At 42.1% G+C, this 18,647-nt stretch overlaps 1 pseudogene; it reads right to left on the reverse strand.

The window, feature by feature from the left end:
- Positions 1-4,595: 4,595 nt before the first annotated feature.
- LOC109261072 (uncharacterized) lies at positions 4,596-7,824 on the reverse strand (annotated as a pseudogene).
- Positions 7,825-18,647: the final 10,823 nt, after the last annotated feature.

The raw sequence follows: 18,647 nt of genomic DNA on the forward strand, positions 1-18,647 counted from the left end.
CAAAGCTGGTGTGAAAATGTCTTGAGAAAACAAGGAAAGGAGATTGGCTTGGATTTTTGTTGTGGCTAGAGGGTGACACCGAGGTGAAGGCTCTAATACACAGCCAGGGGCATGAATGGTTTGAAACTCTCTGCCATCAAAGGAGAGCGCACCCAGGGTTTTTATTAGCTTGCCCAGATGTATAGCTGAAAGGGAAGAGTGAGGTGTGATGTTTCAGAGCTGTCAGCAAACATCAAAATAAAATGGAGACATACTTTATTAAAATTCATCCCTGATGTTTTATGACTAAAATGTATTGTTTCTTTAATTGAATCTGAGCAGGTTTAATAAGCCATTAAGGTATTCTGTGAGGTCTGGAGCCTGAGGCCTGTAAGGACAATGAAACGTCTGTCAAATGTCTTGCCCAGCTTGTGTATTCTGAGAAATGAAATGAATACCTTGGTCATAGTCAGCAATGCCAAGAACTCTGAAGGGGATAAGGACTCTATTGATGAGGGCTTGTATTATAGCTTCAGTATATGTAGAGATGTGTGTGGATGTTAATTTATATTTTCTTATTTGTGAAGCAAGAGATTCCCAGAGTCTTTACCCCAAAAGGGACTTTTTTTTCTTTTTTTCCTTTTTTTAAATTTATTTTTTTTAACTTACACCCAAGTTAGTTAGCATAGAGTGCAATAATGATTTCACGAGTAAAATCCAGTGACTCATCCCCTACATATAACACCGAGTGCTCATCCCAACAAGTGTCCTCCTTAATGCCTCTTGCCCATTTAGCCAATCCCCTCACTCACAACCCCTCCAGCAACCCTCACGTTGCTCTCTATATTTAAGACTCTTTTACGTTTTGTCCCCCTCCCTGTTTTTATATTATTTTTTGCTTCCCTTCCCTTATGTTCATCTGTTTTGTATCTTAAATTCCACATATGAGTGAAATCATATGATATTTTTCTTTCTCTGACTAATCTTGCTTAGCATAATACACTCTAGTTCCATCCACATTGTTGCAAATGGCAAGATTTCATTTTGTTTGCCAAGTAATACTCCATTACACACACACACACACACACACACACACACACACACACGCACACACACCACATCTTCCAAAAGGGACAATCTTGAATAAAAAAAAATTATGTTGCTGCCATTGGCCAAACCAGATAACCAGGCCATTGAAAATGGCCTAGGGGTCTAAAAATTTGCAGAAGTGAGGCACCTGGGTGGCTCAGTCAGTAAAGACTCTGACTCTTGATCTCAGCTCAGGTCATGATCTCATGGTTCGTGGGATTAAGCCCCATATTAGGCTCCGTGCTGACAGCATGGAGCCTGCTTGGGATTTTCTCTCTCTCTCTCTCTCTCTCTCTCTCCCCTCTCCTGTTCCCTCTTCCCCCTAGCTCAAAATAAATTAAATAAACATTTTTTTTAAATATTTAAAATTTTCAGAAGGGGCCAATTATTGCCCAGGGCATCCAGTGCTAAAACAACTGCCTGAAGTTTGGCTAATTGTGCTGATCTTTGAGTCTAGTACTTTGTCAGATACATATGGGTTAAGAGATGAAAAGCAGCAATAATCCACTTAGTTCCATCATGTTTGATTATGACAGTATATCCATAAAGTGTACAAACTCCCACAGCTATCCACTACATTGATCCCAAGATGATCTTCAGGTAACCAAGGGGTGACATCTTCCAGTACCATGACATCTGGCAAGAGACTGAAGACAGGGAAGACCATTGCCATGTGCAAGTGTGATATGCTAGAGGACTCAGGTTTGGCCCCATATCATAGCAAAGAGGCTTTGGTGACTGATGAGTCTGCAGGGCACCTCTTCCAAGGCCTAAGGCATAATTAGCTGGATATGGAGGGTCACAAACTCAGGGCCTGTGGGAGCCTCTACTTCCAGGAGATCCCAGTATTCAGCCAGCAATTGCATTCTAATGATACATAGCATGGGAGCTAGTAGTGCAGTTTCTTGTGTCAAAATGCCACAGGCAATTTATGGCTATCATGGTTGGTGCAGAGATTCTAAGATGCTTAAGAGTAGGTTGCTAAGCCTTAAAGTGAAAGTCTCTGGGAGACACTAATAGGAGTGCCAATATTTGTTAGGGGGTGGGGATGCCATTCAAGTTGAACCTATTTGCAGAAAACAGCATAAATAGGCTAAAATAACATTTGAGGAATATGTTACCTCCAGAACCCAAAAAGGATTAAAAGATTTTGGGCCTGTTTTAATGTGAGTGCTGAGAGGGTGAGTTGTGCTTTTTTGGCAGTGTCAAGAATTGGAAGCTCTCAGATTACTAATTTTCAGGAACTTATCTGAAATGGTGAGACATTGCACTTAAGTGTGGGTCAATGGCCCCCACACTTTTTTGTGAACACCTTTTTGAATATTTGAATATCCTGAACGAGTGTTTCTAAGGAATCCCCTCAGAAGAGAATGGCATCAATGCAATGGCATCAATGGCATATTTGTGCCCCTGGAGAAAGCTGTGTTCAGTTAAGGTCTTGCCTGCGAAGACTGTGTGAGATAGAAGAACTGTCGAGGTACCCTATGGGTAGCCAGGTAAATGTGTATCATTTCCCTTTGAAAGGGAAGGAAAACTGGGGTGAGAAGCATTTGAAATAGGCACTAAGCAGAACATATTGGCCAAATCTATAATAGAAAAATATTTATCACTTGCTGATTGTACAAGGTCAGTAAGTTCCATAATATTAATTATGGGGGCTTTTAATGGGTGGTACTATGGCATTAAGACTAGTAATCCATTGTGAAGTCCCATTTGTTCTTCCCAAGTGAAGAACAGGCCAAATTAGGCTGTTAAATGAAGAAGTAGTAAGGCTCAGGGTGCCTGAGTGGCTCAGTAGGTTGAGCATCCGACTTCAGCTAAGGTCATGATCTCGTAGTTGATGAGTTCAAGACCCGCGTTGGGCTCTGTGCTGACAGCTCAGAGCCTGGAACCTGCTTCCGATTCTGTGTCTTCCTCTCTCTCTCTGCCTCTCCCCTGCTCATGCTCTGTCTCTCTCTGTCTCAAAAATAAACATTAAAAAAATTTTTTTAAAGGTAGTGAGGCTCAACCCTTCTCCAAATAGGTCTTGTATAATGGTTTTAAATCCTTGAAAGGCTATGTTTTAATTTACATTGGGACATATTAAGTAGAAAAAGGTGTGGAGGATATCCACAACATTCTGTTTCTTCAAACCAGTTTGCACGTGCCAAAGACTTAATTTAATTTTGGTTTATTAATGGGTCAGAGTGTCCATGCCCACTATTGGATATTTAAAGGCAATGGGTACTATTACCACGGGGAATTTAGTCAAGGAAACAATTATGATGGTTAAAATAAGGCATACCTGTTTTTACTCTATTTAATATTAAGTAACTACTGTAGCCACGCACTGAAGAAAAAGTCCTCAGACACTTAAAATGAGCGGATGTGTAAGGCTGCCTCTGCCAGTGAGACAGCAGCAGCAGCAAACTGCACATAGACTTTATTTCATGTACGCCAGGTATAAATATTGAGGAATGTCAAAGCATGGGAGGAAAACACAAAGAGCCTCCAAACATAGACCAAACACACATCTGATGTTTATGGGAAAGCATGCAGGGAAGATGTGCAGTTTCAAGGACTGCTAGGCAATTGTAGTGGGTCTGTTCCCTACCTGGCTCCTGGAGGATCATGGGGCTCTGGATCTCATAATGCTATCACGTTTGACAGCCTTGAGACCAGAACATCACTGATGTTTCAGCAATTACCCCATTCAATTTCCCAGGGCTTACACTACACTCTCTAGAAATAACTCTACAAACTACCCTAAGATTATAGGCCTTACCATATTTACTGGTCAAGGTTCTCCAGAGAAGCAGCCAGTAGGATATATATACATTTAGAAGGAGACTTACTATACAGAATTGACTTCCAAGATTATGGAGACTAGTAAATCCAAAATTTGCAGTGTGGGCTGACAGCCAAATGAAGAAGAGCTAATGGTGCAGTTCCAACCTGAAGGCTGGTATTACATTATGATGTTTGAATGACATTTGTTGGAGAATTCCCTCTTGCTCAAGGAAGTCAGTCTTGTCCTATTCAGGCTTCAACTGATTAAATGAGGCCCACTCACATCATGGAAGGCAATCTTAAACAAAGTTCACTAATTAAAGTGTTAATCCATCCAAAAACCACCTCCAAATTGACACAAAAAAATTAAGCATCACAGGTCTATGTCTTGTCAATCTGACACCCATACACATATCTTTAAGCCATACTTAATTTCCAAATGAGGTCAATAGCAAGATCATCCTTCCACCTAACATGATACAATGGTCCTGCATATAACCAAAAACACATTAACCCCTTCCCTAGAAGAGGAGGTAAAGTCCTTGAATGATGTTTACTCTTCTCCTTGATATCCCATAACTTAAATACAATAGTTAAATAGTAGGATATAAAGTCTAATATATCTTATATGATAAGGCATTAAAACAGGGAAGAAATATGAGTATTAAATATACACACCCAAACACAAAAACATATTCATAACAAGGAAGAAATACTCATGATAATTAAAGTTCTCATTTCTGTAATAGACCACATGATTATAAATGGTATTTATAAATACCTTCTTCCTCTAACCATCCCATATTTCCTTTGCCTTCAACAAGCACCTCAGCTGGTTGTGGTTCTTTATTTGGGGTTGGAAGATAGTGACCCAAACCTTCTGGACTTTCTGGACTATTAGTGATCCTGCCTGGATTGGGTTGTTGTCGTTTTCCACTGATTTTAATCACAGGGCATAGTAATACTAAGACACTCCCTGAAGGGACCTCCTGTATTCCAAACATGATCTTCCTTACCTCTGTTGTGGAGTAGCAGTCCAATTTCCCCTTGATAGTCAGGATCAGACACCCCAGCCAACACAGTAACTCGTTTTTTTCCTATTGATACAGTGGGATGAGTCCAAAAGGGACAGGTTGCAGTCTTAGTTTCTAGTTCAATGGAATTATTGTTGTGCTTCCTAGAAGAAAAAGAAATCAATTTTTTTGGAACTAAGACCTCTAGGCCAGCAGAGCATAAGGTTGCATGAAGAAGAAGCTAAAGTTTTGCTAGTGGATCACCAGGAGTATAGTGAGTAGTACCACTACCATTCAACCCCTTGATTCCTGGACCTATGAATCCTGGCTATGGGAGAATCAGCATCATATATTGGATGCTGATTCAGAGCATACACAGCCTGTTGGAGAATCTTTCCTAGCTCTTCAAGGTATTACCACCTAGTTTGTGCTATAACTGAATATTCAAAAAGCCATTCCACAGTTTTATCAAGCCAGCTGCTTTAAGATGGTGGGGACCATTTTAAACCAGTGAATTCCATGAGCATGGGCCCATTGCTGCATCTCATTTGCTGTGAAGTGAGTTCCTTGATCAGACACAATACTATATGGAATACAATGATGGTGGTAAAGCATTCTGTAAATCATGGATGATGATTTTGGCAGAAACAACGCATGCAGAGAAGGCAAGTCTATATCCAGAGTAAGTGTCTATTCCAATAAGAACAAAAATACTGCCTATTCCATATGGAAGCTGCCCAGTATAATCAAACTGCCATGAAGTAGCTGGCTAATTGATAACCCTAAGGAATGGTGCCATATCAGGGGCTTAGTGTTGGTCTGTGCTGCTGGCACATTGGGAACTCAGTAGTGATCATAGCCAGGTCAGCTTTGGTGAATGGAACTTCATATTGCAGAGCCCACACATAACCTCCATTCTTGCCACCTTGGCTACTTTGTTCATGAGTGCTTTGCTCATGAGACAGGGATTGGCTGGGGAAAAAGGCTGACTGGTATCTATAGAATGGGCCATCCTCTGCACCTGATTATTAAATTCTCCTCTACCAAGGTCACCCCTTGGTAAGAATTCACATAAGACACAAATATCTTCACTTTTTTTTCCTATAAGAAGGGATATTTCAACATTCCCCATACTATTGGACCCTGAGAAATTTCACTGATGTAGAAAACCTTTTAATTTTTGTCAGATTTATTTCCCATTCCATGGCATGCGAATGTCTTACCAATAAATCTAGAGTAGTTGCTACTTCTTGCTTACTGGGTCCAATCCATACAATGTCATAAATATAAAGGACCAGTGTGATATTTATTGGAAGAGAGAGTTGAACAAGATCCAAGGTAACTAAATTATGACATAGAGCTGAAGAGTTGATATAGTCTTGAGGTAGAACAGTGAAGGTGTATTTCCGGCCTTTCCAACTGAAAGCAAACTGAATCTGGTGAACCTTAGACTGGTATGGAGAAAAAGACTTTTGTAAGATTAATAGCTGGGTACCAGATACCAAGGGATGTGTTAATTTGCTTAAACAATGAAACCACATTTAATACAGCAGCTGCTATTGGAACTACCATCTGGTTAAGCTTATGATAATCAACTGTCATTCTCCAAGATCCATCTGTCCTATGCATAGGCCAAGTGTAGAGTTGAATAAGGATGTGTGGAGAATCACCACCCCTGCATCTTTCAATTCCTTGATGGTGGGACTAAACTCTGCAATACTTCACAAATGCAGTTTTGCTTTTGGTTTACTATTTTCCTAGGTGGAGGTAGTTGTAGTGTCATACACTAGGCCCTTCTCACCATGATAGCCCTCACTCCACAGGTCAGGGAACCAATGTAGGGATTCTGCCAGCTGCAATCCGATTATTTATTCCAGAACTGGCAAAATAACCACAGGATTCTTTTGGAGGCCAACTAGGCCCACTGTGAGACAGACCTGAGCTAAAACTCCACTGATCACCTGACCCCCATAAGCCCTTACTCTCACTGGTGGGTCACAGTGACATTTCAGGTCTCCTGGAATCAGTGTCAGTTCAGAGCCAATGGCCAGTAAATCCTGAAAGATCTAATTTTTTTTTCTTCTTCAATGTTCAGTTACCCTTCAGGTCTCTTTGGAAGCATGGGGAGAAATAGTAACAGTATAATTTATCAGTAGCATACCAGGGTCCTTACTCAAAGGGTCTCAGTCTCCCTGTTGGAAAATGAATAGTTTTACACCATAAGATGGCCAATGGGACTAAAACAAGCTCTGGTCTCTAGCTTAGAGACACCTCTTCCGGGTTCTTCTTGACCCATTTGCCACGTGTGCAAAAACCTGCCACAGATATGGAAGCTGATAACTATAAATTACCCTTCCCCCCTTAATTTGGGGCTCAGATCTTTGGAGAAATGGTCTCCTCTGAACCTGCCGGTGTTACATAAATCTCTGATCCACCAAGATCTCTGAATGCTGCTTGGTTTTTTCGCCAGTGCTCCAGCCTGGTTCTGTAACATATTTGGTTCCCTGACCAGGAAACCCAACCGTGCTGGCCCATTGTTGTCACTGGTTTGGGAGAATGGTGAAGAGGTGATAGAACAAGGAATCACAAGGGAGAAGGCGCGCCCTGCCTGAATTTTGACAGTCTCCCGCTCGGTCGCCTCAGGCTGGCCCCGCTCCTCCGTTCCTGCTGGACTCAAGGAGACTTGGCAGGTGAGGACCTGGACCCAACATTGGAACCGGTAAGGTTAGGGCCCAATCTAGTCAGGCCCACTCACAAGAGTGGAAGGGGGACCTGATCACTCCCCGGAGACCTCAAAGGTCTCACAGGTAGGAATTCTGTGGGAGGGAATGTAATAACTCTGGTATGTATGTGAGTGTGAATGTGCAACTTGGTCTAGCTTGCCTGCCAAGTTTGATTCTGTGTCTCCACAGGTGGGCAACTGTAAGGTCCCCAAAAGCCCACAGAGCCTGAGTGGGCCCGTCTGTGATTCCATGATGAATGGCATACAGTCTATGGTGGCATCGGAATAGTTTCCAATCATAAGTCACAAAGCTCAGACCGCTACAGCTAAGCCTCACCTAAGTTCCTTCAGGACACGGTGAGACGGGCATCTGACTGGTCTCCTCATTAGAGGGGGCACCCCTATCCCTCTGTCTGTCTTTGCAACTCTGCCTCAAGGGAACATTATGGGGTCAGGACAGAGCAAAGAAGGGGTTTTGGGGAGACTATGGAATTAAGATAACCCCCGGCAAGTTAAGGACCCTATGTGAGTTATAATGGCCCACTTTTGGTGTAGGAGGACCCTCTGAGGGAATGTCCCAATGGTCCGTTGCATCTGGCATGTTGTCTCCAGAGACCCAGGTCACACTGATCAATTTCCATACATCAACTCCTGGCTTGAAATTGCCCGAAATCCTCTGCCTTGGGTGCAATTCATCTATAGCAAGCAGAATCAGGCAAAGGTTTTAGCCGCCTTATCTGGAGACTCACCCAGGGAACCAAAGAAGCAACACACTGCTTCCCTAATGTTTGCAGGAGACCCGGCAGAAGAGCCTGTCTTTCCTCCACCTTATGACCCACCGGGCTCCCTCCCCACTGCCCCTGAGCTTGAAACTCCTCCCCTGTCTGTCACTCCTCTGGCCCTGGACGCTGCCCATCTCTCCTCCCCTCCTGGACCCGGAGAACCCTCCCCCACAAGGACCAGTGGCCAGATTGCGCCCTCGGCCAGGTGCAGACGCTCTCCAGATGCCGGTCCATATTTTCTGGTCCCAAGAGGATTTCCTCCAGGGGATCAGAACAGGGGCTGAGAAGCCCATGAATATGCCCAGCAGCGAGGGGATTCCCCCAGGGATTATTATGAGAGGCTATGCAAGGCTTATACCCTGTTTGCTCCAGAGGCACAAGAGAGCCACAACAAAAGGACGGGGAAGGTCTAGCCACCAAGAGGGGGGAGGCCCAGAACCTCCTTAGCAAGGGGTCAGTGAACCTACTGCAAGGAGAAAGGACATTAAAAGAATAAATGTCCCAACCAGGGAAAGTCCCAGAAACCCAACCGATACCAGGAGGAACCTTGAGAAGGGGACCTTATTGGTCTGGCCGAGATAGAATCAGACTGAAGGGGACACTGACTCCCTCTCCCTGTTCCTCTGCCTAACAGATGTGAGGAATTCTCCTTCATTTCCCAGGTTAACAGCTCTAATTGGAGCCAACTGTGGTTAGTCTACCTTGGGATGGGGACTTTAAGGAACATTCCCAAGCAGATGCTGAAACTCCATTTGTTTCGGGGAAATTCCCTGTCTTCTTTGGCCTGATGTGGACTCCATATTTCCACTTTGGTGAAAAAAAAAAAACATGATGTCTGCTCCTCTGAGTTAAGGTTTTGAATTAGGTTTTCCTTCTCAGCCTTCTACTGGCACCTTGCTTCTTCTGCCTTCCCCTCCCCCTGATGTTTCTGCACCAACTTGAGTGTGGTCTACATAACTGGTTCCTATACCCTCCTCACTGCCTCAGGCACCATTGGCTCCTCCTCCCATCCTCAAGGTCAAGGAGTAAAGTGGACATCTAGGTCTTTTTCAAATAGAATGAATTGCTAAAGCTTTGATTACTGAACATAGGTTTGTGTTTTTAACTTCTTATTGCAGAGAAATTAAGGCTATTTGGATCTATTGGAAAACATGCTTTGTACTTAATTGGCTCATGAATTTACTATCTAAAAAATTCTTATGTAAACACCTTTCAGTGGGTTACTAAGTCCTCAACTGGAGACTAAGGTTGAGATGAATGGAATTTTTTTTCAATATATGAAGTTTATTGTCAAATTGGCTTCCATACAACACCCAGTGCTCATCCCAAAAGGTGCCCTCCTCAATACCCATCACCCACCCTCTCCGCCCTCCCACTCCCCATCAACCCTCAGTTTGTTCTCAGTTTTTTTTTTTAATTTTTTTTAAACGTTTATTTATTTTTGAGACAGAGAGAGACAGAGCATGAACGGGGGAGGGTCAGAGAGAGGGAGACACAGAATCTGAAACAGGCTCCAGGCTCTGAGCGGTCAGCACAGAGCCCGACGCGGAGCTCGAACTCACGGACCGCGAGATCATGACCTGAGCCGAAGTCGGCCGCTTAACCGATTGAGCCACCCAGGCGCCCCTGTTATCAGTTTTTAAGAGTCTCTTATGCTTTGGCTCTGGAAAACAGTGTGGAGGTTCCTCAAAAAATTAAAAATAGACCTACCCTATGACCCAGCAATAGCACTCCTAGGAATTTACCCAAGGGATACAGGAGTGCTGATGCATAGGGGCACTTGTACCCCAATGTTTATAGCAGCACTCTCAACGATAGCCAAATTATGGAGAGATGAATGGAATTTTAAAAGTACACTGGTATAAGGTTGAAATTCTGCTTTTCTCTCTGCTCAAATGAAAAAGTTTTCTTGGACTGTTGATCTGCTCTTGATAAGACAATGCAAACAAAGGTTTGTCTTTGTGGAAAACCAAAGTTTTAGGTTTCATCTTTAAAAAATTTTTTTAATGTTTTTATTTATTTTTGAGACAGAGAGAGACAGAGCATGAGCAGGGGAGGGGCAGAGAGAGAGACACAGAATCAGAAGTAGGATCCAGGCTCTGAGCTGTCAGCAGAGCCCAACACGGGGCTCGAACTCACAGACTGAGAGATCATGACCTGAGCCGAAGTCAGACTCTTAACCATCTGAGCCACCCAGGCACCCCAGTTTTAGGTTTCATCTTTATCAGGTCTTTGATTCCTTAGTTAAAACTTCTCAATGTTAAAGGAGCTAGGTTTTGGTAAGAACTATATAATGCTATACATTCACCTTTAGTATCTTTTATTGCCACCTTGGTTGAATAAATAAAATTTTAAGATTTGTAATGATCTGTAATCCTATTTAGGATGTACTTTAACTTCCTAAGGTTTTAACAAACTTCCCAGGATTTAAAGGTAAATGAAATCTTTTTGACCAATTAGGTCCTTTTATTTGGGATGCTAAGTTACTTGGAAAGGCACTGTCGTACAATGGTAAACCTTAGGTTGTACTGCACAGGTAAATGCTATAACTGCCCAAATATATATGCAATTCCTAAAGTTTTAATGTTTTGGTATAAGGTCATCACTTAATATTCTGATTACTTGAAGTGTTATGTGTCACAGAAATAACCGAATTTCTTTGTCAATTGCATCATAATGAATTCTCATCAGATCTTTAACAATGTCTATTTATGAGATTTTGTCATTTATAATTGTTCTTATTCTCTCACAAAACGTGTTTATTCTTCAAGGAAATTTATAAAAAGGACTTTGGGGACAAATACAGGTATTTGACATCTTTAAGATTAATACTAAAATGGGTAGGAATTTCCAGAACTAAAAAGCTGCATTCAAATTGAACAAGAATTAGGAACATGGGATTAAATGAACTGGGGAAATACTGGTTATTTTACCAAGGCTTTGACTGGAATGTCATATTTGAGAGTGACATTCATAGACTCCGATATGGCCAGGCAGCTTTAAGGAACTAAGGTTGGCTTTATGAAACATGGAGCCATAAAGCCCCTTGGAAATGTTGGCCTGATACCTTGCTTACAGAGTTCCCAGCAGCCTCACCAGGTGAGTAAAGAAGGTCACTTCCTGGCAGGTGCAGGAACCTCAGGATATCTTGGGGATCTCATGAAGAGGAATTCGCCCAATTCCACAGGTATTGCAGGCCTGTCTGATGGCAAGTATTTGGCGTGGCTTCTGGCCTGGAGAGGCTACTAAAAGTTCAACCCAGAGATTCCTTATAAAAGGTTCCAGCAAAGCAAACTTTAAAGGATCCTCATGGTCAATCACTATTCTTGCTGAGCTTATGTTAATAATTAGGCCAGGTTTGTTAAGACTGGACTTGTTCTACAAATGCATTCGTCTCAATTTGGCTATCTCTGGAAAGGGGGGGAGGTTTAGAGAAAACAACTATGTTTCAACAATGCACCATTATGGATGTTAAATTCTAGTTATGGTTGCCTTTAAATGTTTGTTGTTTGCCTAAACTAGACAACTTGAGGTAAACTTCAGAAAAATTGTCACAGTATTTCATGTATAGACAATCTTCTGTGCTTGTTATTCTGTGGGGATAATAATAAGACCCCATGGGCATATGGTTATTTAAACAACTGGAAAACGGATGGATCTCTAAATATGCAAACCATATCTTCCCTAAACCTGATCTGACAGTTACCAGAAACCCACCCCTTTCAAAGACTTGGAGGTGGACTTTACAGACATACAATCAAATAGAGGATTCATTTTCAGGTATCACCCCATGGGTCCATCACTCCAGAGTTAAGAAGGCCATCTCAGAGGAACCCTCAACCTGGAGAAGTGATCCAGATCCAGTCAACCTGCCTAAACTGACCCTCAAAAAGTTACTGGCCCCTAATATCTCCAGCCCTGCTCCAGCCACACCCTGGAAGCCGGCTGGCCTGCACATGGCAGAAGCTTGAGGAATCAATGTGTGGACCGATCCCAGGGGTCCAGATGCAACTCTGCCAGCCCTTGCCCCTTACAGGTGTCATAGCCCTGATCTTGCTTCTTGCTGTTGGGCTAATAGAGACTGCACCAACAAACTAGGACATGGAACCGATGGCAGACTCCCTGGTAACCTGACAAAGCCAACTAAACTCCCTGGCAGCTGTATCCCTCCAAAATAGTGAGCCCTCGATCTCCTCACTTCAGAAAAAGGAGGGACTTGTATTTTTTTTTGGGGGGGGGGAGGAATGTTGCTATTTTGTAAACCAAACTAGGAATAGTCAGGACTAAGGTTAAGGAACTCAAGGAAAGAATTCAACATAGACAACAGGAAAATATCAGTTAATGAAGAGGATGGCATCTCACAGACTGGGCATCCTGGCTCCCTGCCCTGGCAGGGCCCCTCCTTTCCATAATTTTACTTGTGACCATCAGCCCCTATATACTGAAACCCTGGTACATTTTATTGAAAACACTGTTGGTCGCCAAACTACAGCATGTATCTTAGCCCTCCGAGGGTACCAACCCCTAGAGCTATAAAGTAATGCCTAAAAAAGATTTTTAAAAAGTCATCAAAGGGGGGAATGTTGGGGAAATGAATAAAGTTTTACACCATAAGATGGCCGATGGGACTAAAACAAGCTCTGGTATCTAGCTTAGAGACACCTCTTCCGGGTTCTTCTTGACCCATTTGCCACGTGTGCAAAAACCTGCCACAGATATGGAAGCTGACAACTATAAATTACCCTTCCTCCCTTCATTCAGAGCTCAGATCTTTGGAGAAATGGCCTCCTCTGAGCCCACCGGTGTTAAATAAATCTCCGATTGACCAAGATCTCTGAGTGCTGCTTGGTTTTTCCGCCAGCATCCAGCCTGGTTCTGTAACATCCCCTTCATTCAAGGAATTCTAGGCCTGTAAACTGGAAATTGAGGAGTTATGAGTCTCTCTCTCTCTTATGATTCAGAATAAACTTTTGTTCTTTTGATCTAAAAAATTTCTGTTTATACAGATCAAGTAAAAATTTAGTAGGTTTCCTATCAATTTCACTGGTAGGAATACAATGACCACCTAGCCAGTGGCATGTCTGAATGAGTCAGACTATTCTGATTGCTGCTTTGTCTCTGCCATCCATTACGGTAACCACACTCACTTTACCTTTGGTGGATGAATGGTACCACCTGGCCCATGACACTCCTGGATCCCATTATTCCAATTGCATTAAGTTTCCCAATTCAATGACTGCAGTTTCTACTGTGAGATCTGACCTAAAGAAAAGAGTATTCACAGAGCTCTTCAAGGTGCTGGAGATTTTCTCAAAAATGTATTTCTCATAGTATTGGTAAAAGGTATGGCTTCAGGACTCTCCCAGTGTGGGTGAGTAGGTCTTAAATGATTCTAACGTTTCAATCTCCCTAAGCCTTTGAACACTTTCCTCTACATTAAACTGTTATGGAACTAGACTGGAACGCTGGTAGAAAAACCAAGCGGCACTTGGAGATCTTGGTGGATCAGAGATTTAGTTAACACTGGCGGGTTCAGAGGAGACCTTTTCTCCAAAGATCTGAGCACCGAATGCAAGTGGAGAGGGTAATTTATAGTTGTCAGTTTCCATATTTGTGTGGGTTTTCGCACGCACAGCAAATAAAGGAAGAAGGACACAGAGGAGGGGTCTCTAAGCTAGAGACCAGAGTTTGTTTTAGCCCCATGGCCATCTTTGGCGTACTTTATTCACTTCTCCAACAAAACCAAGGCAGGTCAGGAATTCCCATTTTATTCACTTTGGGCCACTTAAAGTCCATGCTTCAGCCAACAGACCAAACAAATTGCTTGAGTTCTTCCTAACTCTTTGAGCTGTAACAATAAATGTGAAATCTTTGCTTAGTGGCCTATATCAATAAATTCAGCCTGAGCCAACTTTAAGTTCATTTCACTGTTATTCCATATTCCATGGATATTCTTAGCATCCATTCCCACACATTTTCCTCAGATTTCTGTCTGTATAAATTAAAAACTCAAGTAGTTCTTTTGCAACGTAGCACACCTCCTCATGGGTCACATAGTGCCTCACCTTAAGGGGCTTTCTGGGGATGCGAGTCTAGTTACAGGTCTAAAAGCAAAGAAGAGCAATGCAAGTAAGTCCTGAGGAGACTCAACATTGTAATGCATGGAAACTGCCTCAGGGGAGGCCCTTACTATTTGCTCTGGCAATGCAGGGTTAATAGCCTCAGACACAGGTTAAAAGGTCATACTACTGTGAGTAGGGAGGCTACCACTGGGGGTGGGAAGACCAATTCCACTGGAGATGGGGAGATATCATCTACTGGCATATAAGACTCATCAGAATTTAGAGGCTCAATGTACACAGCTTCATCACGGCCTTCCCACACATTCCCATTCCAATTTACAGTCTCCTTTTCTTTCCCAATCTCCTTCACTTCATCAGTAGACACCCTGCAGGCTAGGGCTTCAGCTTCCATTGTAATTCAGCCAAGGATAAGATTCTGCATTTGATTTTTAGCAATTTCGACTGTGTGTCTACAGGAGATAAGGCACTGCTTCAGGACACAACTAGAAAATCTTAAGTCATTTATACTCAGAACTCAAATTCTTCACTTCATCTTTTTCTTTTACTACTTTGTCCAGGGACATTTGGAGAAACCAACCAATTATATTTCTTAGTTTTCAAAAAATGTTCTAAAGTATCATATACAGAGTCACTTATTTCCTCACTCCTTATATGTGGCTAATTAGGAGTATCCAATGCAGACATTTTGCATATCTCTATAAAGAGTTTCTGAACAATCTCTCTTTACTACCAGAAATAGAGTCATTAACTTTAAATCCAATAATACTAGACAGTCAATATCAGAAACTCAAGAATCAATTCAGAAAACTCATCCATAAAATTCATTTCCTCTAAGACCATTCTCAGTACCAGAATGTGCATTAGTCAGTGCTCTCCAGAGATACAGAACCAATAGGATATAGATAGATATAGATAAATACAAAAGCATATTTATTATAGGAATTGGCTCATGTGATTGTGAGGCTAGAAGTCTCACAGTTTGCTGTCTGCAAGGCTGGAGAAAAAGGAAAGAGTGCTATGATTCAGTACGAGTATGAAAGCTTAAGAATCTTAGGGCTGATGGTGTAAGTCGCAGTCCAAGTCTGAAAGCCTAAGAACCAGGAACATTGATGTCTGAGGGCAAAAGATGGATGTCTCAGATCAAGCAGAGTAAATTCTCATTCTACCTTTTTGTTTTCTTTAGGACCACAACAAATTGGATGATGCCTATCTTCATTGATAAGGGCAATCTTCTTTACTCAGTCTACTGATTCAAATGTTAATCTCCTCTGGAAACACTGTTACAGGCAAACCCAGAAATAATGTTATACAAGCTACCTGGGAATACCTTACCCAAGTCAAGTTGACACATAAAATGAACCATCACACCAGTGAAGCCACAAGAGCCTTAAATTTTATTTGAAGAAAAGACTTTTGATTTGTTGTTTTGTTTTATTTCTTTGTTGTCCTTAGAAAATTACTACAAGGGGCTCCTGGGTGGTTAATTGCTTGAGTGTCCAAGTCTTGATTTTGGCTCAGGTCATGATCTTGTGGTCATGGGATCAAGCCCCTTTTTGGGCTCTGTGCTGATAGGGTGAAGCCTGCTTGGGATTCTCTGTCTCTCTCTGTCTCTCTCTCTCTCTCTGAAAGAAAGAAAGAAAGAAAGAAAGAAAGAAAGAAAGAAAGAAAGAAAGAAAGAAGGAAAATTCCTTTAATACATATAAGATATTCATGTTATCTGTTTCTTCTTCTTAAGGGGCAGCAGGTGCCTGTAGCTTCTTGTTCTCTTGGTGTCTTGTGAAGACTGTGCTTGGGCTGGGACATAGCTGAAGGTTAAGCATTGCTGGGCTGTATCAAAAGGATCCCATATCCTACTATGCTCCCATCTTATGAGGCAAGTATGAGAGTTGCATTTCACATGATAAGTAATACATAAGTTGACCTCAACCACCAAGCAGTATGAGCTTAGATGCCAGCTCTTTATACCAACTCAGAAAATGGTAGCTGCCCTGAATCTGTAGAACTTGCTCGATGTCCCACTCTCACCCTTGGTCCTGTTGAAATTTAAATTGTTTTCTAGATCCTCTTGTTTGAAAGAAAGGAAGTTCTTGTCATGTGGGAAACTGCAGCACTCCCACAGGTAGAACAGCTGCCGGCAGTCCTAAATCTTAACTCCTTGCTTAGCAGCCCAGAGAGAGTTCCTGGAGTCATGCATGAGACAATTCTTGTTTTTATAATGTCTTTCTTTTTTTAATGTTTATTTATTTATTTAGTTAGTTATTTTAAAAGAGAGCATGTGCACATGCAAGCAGGGGTGGGGCAGAGAGAGATGGAGAGAGAGAGAATGCCAAGCAGGCTCCATCCATGCTGGCAGTGCAGAGCCTGATGTGGGGCTCAAACTCACAAACTGTGAGATCATGACCTGAGCTGAAATCAAGAGTGGGACACTTAACCAACTGAGCCACCCAGGTGCCCCTACAATGTCTTTTGTACATTCTGCTACTTCCTGTGTGTCACCAGAGCTGCTTCACAACTAGCTTTCATCCAAATCCAATTATGGCCCTCAAATAAGTTGGGAAACAGTTATCTCCCACAAGAATGGTAGGAGAAGGCTGAAGATTGGCATCAGACAGAAATCTGCCCTTTGAAGTGGACTGGAACAATTCAGAAATAATCAAAGTCCAGGTCCTCATGAACCATAGCTATCTAGCCATCTGATGGCATGAATTTGACTATTTGCTGGTTAGGTGCTCACAGAAGTCTAAATCCAGAAATCACTATCTCCCATTCTTTGAGCATGCAAGTGCACTGCATTAATAACTAGTGTTAAGAGAAAAAAAAGCAAGTAAAATTCAGTAATGATAGTGGCCTTGCTAAGAAGATCAAAAAAATATAAAAGATAAAAGATAAATGAAAGACCAAGGATTATGATTAGATTCTCTTAAAATTTTTTTTTGAAGAAATGCAATTCCTATTCAACCTGCTTTTTAGGGGGAGAGAGAGAGAGACTAAGAAACCTCCCTTACACCACTCAAGGTATTTCCTTAAAAGAAACCTACCTGGGTGGAATACTTAAGAGTCAGTTCAACAACATATCCTAATTTATTTTCAAAACGCTACTTTCTGATTAGGGCCCCCTTCTTGTCCTTTCCTTTCATATACTACTTCTCACAGGAAACTGGTAAGTTATACAAAAGTAATAAGAAAGGAAATCTGCACACAGCTCCCTGTTTATGGAGTTCATACTCCACTGGATTCCTCAACATAACTTCACTAATCCAGGAATCTCTTGCCTAAGAAGATAAAAATTGTAAATAACTCTTATTCATTCCAGGAACTACCTACAAGACCCATTGACTCTTCAGTAAAAAGTGCCAAGTGACATTTTTCAACCTTATGACTCTTTGAATCATTTGTCTTAAAACTCTTGCCTCACTGTGTTCACTAAACCCAAACCATTCTATTATGATTGTTAACCAATCCTAACTACACCCTCCCCTGACATTTGAAGACCTGCTCTACACCAACTTCATATCTGAATAAATATCTGTCCTGCTCTGCCACCTCAAGACTCTGCTAAGGCTCTGTCCAGGTAGTGCTCTCCCTGACAGTGTTATGCAATAATGTCAGTTTCACTTAGCAAACTGGTTGATATTTTGGAAGTACAGTATATGAGGAGCATAGTTATGCTGCTTTATGCCATGTGACAGTGGAAAACACTGCCACAGTGTATTCAGATAGTGACTGAAAACCCAGAAGCATAGAAGAAAATGATTAATCTAAGCATGTATAAAAATAAATAGTAAGATACTTAATACTTATTTCTGTCACGTTTTTCTAAGAAACATTCTTCACTAAGGGTAACCTGGGGCTGTCTGTCCCCAAATTTTCTGGATGCATAAGAAAAATTGGGTAGGAAGAAAAAAACACTCTTCAGGCCTCTTTCTCCTTCTCAGGGGACCCTGTAGTTCTGAGTCTCAGTGGCAACCTCTAGCAAACCTCAACCCACACTTCACGTGCCCCAATCAGTGCGCATGACACTTGCTGTGCATGTCAGTTGCCGCACATGCACCTTGCTACCCGCGTTCTGTGAGTGGAGCTGAGGCGGAGGTGGTCCTGTTCCTTCTTTCTTGATTGTTTGTCACTATCTCACGCTCTACTGGTAAGCCCACAAATCTTTCTAGGAATTTAAGCGTGAGTGAATTTAAGCATGAGTGAGTGTGAGGAGAGA

The sequence above is a fragment of the Panthera pardus genome, unplaced genomic scaffold (assembly GCF_024362965.1).
Source record: "Panthera pardus isolate Hobbes unplaced genomic scaffold, ASM2436296v1 HiC_scaffold_27, whole genome shotgun sequence".
NCBI lineage: Eukaryota > Metazoa > Chordata > Mammalia > Carnivora > Felidae > Panthera > Panthera pardus.